Below are 8,375 nucleotides of genomic sequence, written 5' to 3'. Positions count from 1 at the left end.
TATATATATATATATATATATATATATATTTGTGTTTTGGAGTACAGGTGAAGAATGCCTGAAAAGTGATGTGTGGGTGAAAGACAGGAATCACATGCACTAACGTTTCGATAGAGGAGTTTGTAATGAGCGTACAAATGGTAGCAGGATGTGCATTTATTAACATTTTATAGAATCTGGAATTCATGAAACCTTAAAAAAATAATACCTAGATTGATTTTTTTCCCTCTATTCTTCCAAAGAACAGACAAGGGTCAGTCTGAGAGTTGATATGGAGCTGCCTCTTGGAATCAACTAGGTGCCCATGGTACAGCACCATGAAATGCTATTGGTCTCCACAGCAGAAATCTTTATGACAAGTGAGACCACAAGATTCCCCAGCCATAGACACTGAGCCTCTTGGGCTCTACCTTCCTCTAGTCTAAAACAGTTTCTTAACCTCATCATGGTTGGCTTGGGATGGATGCTTCCTGTGATAGGGTGGATTTAGCAGCATTCCTGGTTTCTGCTTGTCAGACACCAGTATGTTCTATCAGTTTTGACAGTCCCCAGACTGTCCAAGGGAGCCGAACAGGCAAAATACCTTATAGCTTACAACCAGTAAATAAAAATAATTAAAGTTTATAATATCTTTCCATTCTAAAACTTTGTGAAAAGAGCAGCTAAGATACATTTTAAATATTTCACACATATATAATAAAATGTTTTGACCATATTCATCCTCCTAGCACCTACTCTCATCCCCCATTAGTCCTGCTGAACCCCATAGCCAATTTATAAAAGACTTTTTAAAAAACCTCTTAATTCATGCCAGTTAAGATAAAGGAGAGAAAAGTAACCAAGGTTTTTTGTTTGTTTGTATTTTTGAACTTGTGAGTGGAACTAAAGAACTAAGACAAAGACATTTTCATCATTAACCAAGCATTTAGCCCCAAATATCTACTGAAAACCAATCTTAAGAAATAACAAGAGAAAATGTGCTCACAATATACTACACGAAACATCTCTAGTGGAGTGTCTCATCTCTTGTAGGTAGAAAGTTAGCTGAAAGCCTAATTAGCTTCAGCTTACATAACAGTAGACTTCCCGCTTAGGAACAACTCACCAAGGAGCACACTACCAGGAAATGGGGAGCACAGACTTGAAGTGTAATGTGCTTTTCCTCAAAGGATTGCTGGCATTGCAGGTTGTCACTTAAACTTTAAATATGAATGGATTAATCCCTTGTCTTTTAGTACCAGTGGTGAGAATATTTACCAACTTTGTCTTTCACATGAAACAAATTGGAGAAGCCTAGATATATGCTACCTGCTGAAGGTCACACACTTGGTGGAAAGCTGAGACTCAGCTCAGGCAAAGATCCTACTCATGTCACTTTGTTATCTTTGACACAGAAAAACTCCCTTCCAATCTTGACTATCCTATAAGAATTCATTTAGGTTTATCCTATATTTGGTGGTGTGTTTTAGATGACCAGGGTTTCATGAACCTCTTTTTTTTTTATGAAGACATTGGCACAATAGAATTTTAAAACCCACTACTATCATAGTTATGACATTTAAGAGATTCTCTGCATATCTCAATACAGAAAACAAAGTCTGACCTTCATTTCTCCTATGCTGTAAAAGAGTGAGACATTTGAAATGCCATCACAGGCAAGAAGTGCTACCCACAGCATGACTATAACCACCCATATATAGCTTATACTTACCAAGCAGTCCCTCTGTTCTAGACTTGAGGCTATCCACTAGGGACACCCATGAAGAAGCCAGATCCCTACACAGCTCAAGCCCTAGGATTAAGAGAAACCATCACTAAGCTTATGAAAAAGGATCAAGGATGTACAGATGAGAGCAAATGTTCCTAACTTGAATAAAGTTTGTCTAGAAAGAATGCTAAAGGAAGGCTCTTATATTTAGTAGTGTTTGGCAGATATGAGCAGACAAATGTAGGGTATGAAAGTAAACAGAGAGTTCACAGAGACATTGTTCTTTGGCTAAAGAAAAAGAGACTGCAGAGAGGTAAGAAGAGGCTAGAAAAATAGATCAAAGTAACAAAGGAGAGAGACTTAAACTTTCATGTCAATAAATCTAGGATATTCTGTGGTAGGAGGAATGTAGTATGTATCAGATACACTGGGGAACTCTAAGCAAGAGAATGCAGAGTAATACTATGTGCTCTAGAAAGATTGCTTTTCACTTCTAGGGAAATGGATTTGGCTTGCTCCGTTTGTTCATTGCATTTCTTTCTGTAGTTCCTATGTGTCAGACAAATATAATACACTAATACAGAGCAACTACCAATAGAACCCAATATTTCTGCCATTTCCCTACCATGGGACTAATGAGAGTCCTCCATAGGAATCTTCCCTGACAATCCCCATGAGCAGTGGGTGTAGAACATTTAGCTAGTTTGTGCTTGTTTTCTTTCCCATGGGGAAAAATGTCTCTTAAGAGCCTATGAAGTCTTATTGCATAAACAAGCAATTCACCTTTAGTATTTTGTCTCTGCAAAGCAATTTGTAAACAGGATCTCTCAAAACACTAACAAACATGCATTTTCAAAACCCTTTCTTCTATGTGGTAAAAACACAAAGCACTAGAGAAAGGGATTGAATTTGCTTTGGCCTCTCAGTCATGAACAGATCCTATAAATGAAATCTCTGTCCATCTTGAGTGTCCACACTGGGCAGGGCTGGACATCTCACTAATGATGTTGAACATTTTGAAAGAGATAGCTCAGTGCTTAGACCTTTACGCTCTCAAGGGTAGTTAAGTAATAGTATCAGCTCAATTTTCTGTCATCATGGTAATAACCATGAGAAAGGAATTTAGGGAATCCACAGAAATTAATGAAGCCAGCCCACAATATAAACTATATGAGAACTTCTATGGAAATCTGTGGGTGTGTTCCCTTTTATTTCAACCATCAGGCAGAAGGCAAGGTCACACTGGCACACTCTTGGTTCCTAATAGGCACCTAAGTCACATGCATTATCTATAAAATGATGCATAGTATCCATGCTTGCAGAATGAGCATGACCTCTTCCTTTGGAGAGACCTTTCCCTGTCCATCACACAGTTCAGCTGCAGGAAATTTCACAATTCTTTTCCAAAATGTAACTCACACCAACACTAATGTCCCATTCCTTCCATACTGGGGCTTACTAATTTTAGATAAGACTTTCCCCCATGCCTGTATATTCAACATCATTCCTATAAGAGAGACCTATACCTATGTACCTATACTTGGTACTTCAGTCATCACGTTTAATTTGTTTTGTTGAGCCCAACTTATCCCATCCTACTTTTGCTGTGCCATGAATGTGCATTTCCCTTCCCTGCATCTTGTCTGTTTCTTCTGAAGCCCTCAGAATCTTCCTAAATTGTCTGATTTAAGTTCACTGTCTACAAAGTATATTTCTATTATGAACCATTTTCTAATCAACAAAATGAATGTCCTACATCAGGAAAGAGAAACAAAAGATGAGAAGACGTGGGCATCTCATGACTCAGCTACTACTTCTTCTGGATCTGTGGAGAAATGTCCTGGTTTGCTTCAAAATTCTTGGAAAGTTAGCTCATTTATTCTTCATTTCCACATCCTTTAGATGGGTAAGCAAGCCCATCTCCAACCTTTATTCTTGCCTGAGAGAGATAGGGTAGAGATTGGGGAAACCATGGGGAAAAGCCCCGCACAGCTGCAGCTTCAATTCCATTCTGCCCAAGATGGTCACATTATCAGCAAGACATGAGGATGATTGCTTTGCAGAGCCACCCAAGAGGCACTCCATGGAGTGGAGATCTACCAATTAGCAGCTGAGTGATTTTCGTATAGAGACATTTTTCTGGATCAGATCAAGATTGACATTTCTCCTTGAAAATAAAGGGGTTAGGAGAGAAAATGAGCCTTTAGGTAAAGATACCCTCATTTCTGTCTGGATGCTTTACTGTGTAACAATTTGGATGTTGCTGAGTTACCTTGAGAAACTAGTAACATCGTGGATAAAATGATAGTGTTTAGAAAATTTAAGAATCCAGGGATACACAAACAATGTATTCTCCTCACTAAGATTCTTACCCCCACTCTAAAAACCCCTCCCCTTTTACTCCATAAGCAATGGAAAGTTATCTATCATACCTGGAATAGGCATACAGTATCCCACAAAACCCTTCATATTTGCACAGGAATTAAGCCTGTCATGTGATCTAAATAAGCCCTATCTTCACAAACTCAATCATGTCATCTTCATCAATAATTTATTTAAAATCCATCTGCATTTATTTTTGAGTTATCTGCAAACAGTATAATGTTATAAATTCTAAGGCACTCTGGTCAAATAGATCAAGATTGCACAGAAGTGAGGGAAACAGAAGCCCGTCAGTCACTACTGTAATGACCTTAATATCTCCATCTATTGTGGCTGACATGCACTTGCTCATAAGGTTCTGTATTAACCTAAAGACAACAGATTTCCCTAGAAAAAAATGGATTCTGACTCATGAATTTCTAAGCAGATTCTCTTAATAACCCAAATGAAGCACTAATGTTTTAGAAAGCTCTATTCTGCTATCTAACTCATTCAAATAAGTTGGTCTTTTGATGAAATAATGCCATCTTATTGACTTTTTGGTTTCATATTGGTTTATTGCTCAAATAAAATGTAACCTTAATAGGATTCAGTGTCATCTAAGGAAAAACAAAACAATTCAAAAATATTTAATATAAATGTTAAGGAATCGAGGGCTTTGGCTGTGGGTTAAAAATCTCCTTTGACATAGCATTTGATTTGTTGGCTATCCTATTTATTGGCAGGTGCTTTGGATATAAAGTATTTTGATATCTTGAAAACTTTATCAATAAAACCAGGCAAATTATTTTGATTTCTCATTATTTGACTGGTGTTTTTACTCATCTCAGAAAATTTGGCATAATTTATCTATCATATGACTGCACACCACACTACGCTGCCTTGTGTAAACTAATCCAAAATATCTTCCTTGTACTTTGTGCTCAAAAGCTCTACAATAGGATGTAAAATAGAATAGAAAATAGAAAATCTGCTTTCTGTGCTTAGTTATTCAAAATCTAGTTTCTTAAATATCAAGGTATTGTTTTCTATAACCAGTCTCAAGCACATACTAAGATAAATAAATGTGAGTAGCATTACTCCAAAACCCCAGCGAGGGGAAACCATGTATTAAGTCAGTATCTCTTTAGAGTCACTAAGTTCCCACTATGCAGAATTTTCAGTTGACTGGCATTGGATGCCCTTAGCAAGCTCGCCTCCCAGGATTGGTAGACTTGTAGATTCACATCACTTGAACGAGTCTAGGTTTGACCATGTGATTTTCCCCCAATGCTTTCTCTGTACTTCTGATGGAAGCAGGAGCTTAAAAACTGTTCACAGTGCTTGCCCTCTCGAATACTCCATCTCAGAAGCCAGTTATTTTAAGCCATGTCTAATCTGACAGCTGAGTGAGAGAGTTCTGATACAATGAAAGATCATATTGAGAGGCCTGGGCCCTAGCAAGCTTCCCATCTAAATACAATAGCATGAGTGATCTCAGATATTCCATACAGAATAGAAAATATCCCAGGTATGCCTCCTAACATGAGAAACCTACATCACAAAAAGTAATAGAGTATATACAGACACCATGATAAGAAAATGACTTTTGTCATTGTTTCCATTAACAATGAGTCCAAACTCTAATGTGCCAACTTTCCAGGGAAAATTAACAGCTTTTTTCCTTAAGCCCTTTTCTAAATATTTGTAGCTAAAATAAATAAAACCCTCAATATTAAATATTTTTAAAATGTAGAAGTATTGAGAATATAGAAGTATTAAGAATTTGAGCATTTAGAAGTATTGAGCTGGAGGGTTGGCTCAGTGGTAACCAAATTTGCTGATGTAACATAAGACCCAAGTTCAGCTCCCAGCACCTACATCATGTGGGCATGACCATCTGTACCTACAGGTCCATGAAATCTGATATACCTGCCTCAGTGGACACATCCATATTTTTTTTCAAATCCTGTAAAATACCATATAAAAGATGAAAGTAGAGGACGCAAGCCTTTATTGAAGCCTATTAAGGTAGGGCTATTCCCTCTTAATAATGCCTGACTTTTTATAGATTTATTTAATTTTAATTTTTTTCTTAATCATTTATAATATACACTGTTGAATAACCTTTGGTCAACTGAATGAAATTTAAGCTTTGTCTCGAGTTTGGGTAGAAACATGGCTTTCTGGCAAAGAACAATGATGTGCCATTGTTCCCTCCTGTAATAGTTAATCCATATGGCCTGTCAATCATGTGGGCAGGAAACATCCCTGTCTTAGTCAGGGTTTTTATTCCTGCACAAACATCATGACCAAGAAGCAAGTTGGGGAGGAAAGGGTTTATTCAGCTTACACTTCCACATTGCTGTTGATCACCAGAGGAAGTTAGGACTGGAACTCAAGCAGGTCAGGAAGCAGGAGCTGACACAGAGGCCATGGAGGGATGTTCCTTACTGGCTTGATTCCCCTGGCTTGTTCAGCCTGCTCTCTTATAGAACCCAAGACTTCCAGCCCAGGGATGGCACCACTCACAAGGGGCCCTACCCACTAAATCACTAATTGAGAAAATGCCCCACAGCTGGACCTCATGGAGGCACTTCCCCAACTGAAGGTCCCTTCTCTGCGATAACTCCAGCCTGTGTCAAGTTGACACATAAAACCAGCCAGTACAATCCCTCAGGAAGATATCTGCAGCAGAGACTTTAGAAAATATATAGCCTGACTAAACCGGTAGGTAAAGACAATTGTCTCTGTGATCCTGGTTACTCCACACTGTGAGAATGTTCTCCTTCACAATGTGCCTTTGACTGTCTTTCCACTTTGATCCCTTAAGGATACCTCACTAATCAACTATGCTCTGTGGGTCTTTTCTGAATTATTTCAATAAACAATGCAAGGAACTAACCTGAGGCCAGGACAAGAGCCCAGTATCAAAACTAGCAACTTTAGCTAATAAATCAAGGATTGGTTCAAGTATAAACTAACATGTTGTCTAAATTGTTTCAATGATTATTTCTACATTTTGGGAGATACGATAGGACTTCCCATGCCTTTGCATATACCAACTTGGCATAATAACTTCAACAGTAGGTCAAGTTACTCTTTCTCCATTTGACTGGAAAATACTAAAGACCAGAAGAAATGTTAGAAGATTCGAAGTATGCAGGTGAACAAGAATACTTCCAAGTCCCTGTTCACAAATTCCCAAAGTTGAAATATTTTTCCCATAAGGAGTGACTGCTAGCAAATATGTTTAGCTCTGGAGGCCCTGGAGTCTCCACTGCAGCCATCCGATTGTATCACAAAAGCAGGCTCAGGCAGCAAGATGAATGTGGATGAGTAAGACAGTGTTTCCCTAAGACTTTTATAAAAATGATGGGGGTTGCTATCTGATCCATGATTATCAAATGTGAGCATGAATTAGAGTCATCTTGGGTACTTGTTAATACATTCCTGTGCTCCTTGCACAGACACAGAATTTCTGCTGAGTAGGTCTTGGATAGACCATGATTTGACATCCTCACATGTTCCTATGGGATGCAGATATTGGCATTACTGGAGTGTTGCCCAAAACTGGAGTCTCTCTAAAACTTACTTATCTTACTAATATAAGGACTTAGGAATTCCCGAGCCATTTGAAATTAAGTGACAATGTTCAGAAGTGGTGGGTCAACAGTGTGGAAGCAAGCAGCTGTGTAGGAAAAGAAGGAGAGTATGAAGTTTAGAGAAAAAGTAAGAATTCCAAAGTTTCATGGGAAGTATGGTTAGAAAAGAAATATTAAGGAGGTAAGGACAAATTAAGTCTTTCTGAAGATGGACTTGGGAAGGCAGGCCAGCTTGACAGTGGCTCCATATGAGACTGCTATGGGGCTAGTTTCAGGGAAGAAAAAGTACATTATTTCATTAAAGGGTTAATTATTTCTCCCCTCTCTTTATCATGGCATTAGGTAAATCCACCTTCCTGGGGGGTGGATCCTTAGCTAGTCAACTGGTCTGTCCAACTGGATTAAATTTTGTTTCAAATAATTTAGAATGTTAGGTCCCCAAGCAAGTCAGAGAGGCTCTTCTCTTGACCAGAAGGAAATAGATGTCCCTTAATCGATTTGAATATAAAAATTAATTTGCATATATAAGGTAAATGGAATAGTGTACTGAAGCCTATCCTAAAAAAAGCCTAATGCGCTGGGCGGTGGTGGTGCACACCACACCTTTAATCCCAGCGCTTGGGAGGCAGAGGCAGGTGGATTTCTGAGTTCAAGGCCAGCCTGGACAACACAGAGAAACCCTGTCTCGAAAAACCAAAAAA

At 38.5% G+C, this 8,375-nt stretch overlaps 1 long non-coding RNA gene across 1 annotated transcript in view; it reads right to left on the bottom strand.

Annotated features, from left to right (window-relative positions):
• Window positions 1–8,375, bottom strand: part of LOC116075177 — a 15,034-nt gene that overhangs the window by 2,051 nt on the left and 4,608 nt on the right. Inside the window, exon 2 of the long non-coding RNA XR_004112450.1 lies at window positions 1,712–1,792. This is a non-coding gene — a long non-coding RNA (uncharacterized LOC116075177). The remainder of the gene's footprint in view (window positions 1–1,711; window positions 1,793–8,375) is intronic.

The sequence above is a fragment of the Mastomys coucha genome, unplaced genomic scaffold (assembly GCF_008632895.1).
Source record: "Mastomys coucha isolate ucsf_1 unplaced genomic scaffold, UCSF_Mcou_1 pScaffold3, whole genome shotgun sequence".
In the NCBI taxonomy this organism is placed as follows: domain Eukaryota; kingdom Metazoa; phylum Chordata; class Mammalia; order Rodentia; family Muridae; genus Mastomys; species Mastomys coucha.
The sequence above is the reverse complement of the archived record's forward strand: the minus strand, read 5'-3'. Positions and strand labels throughout refer to the sequence as shown.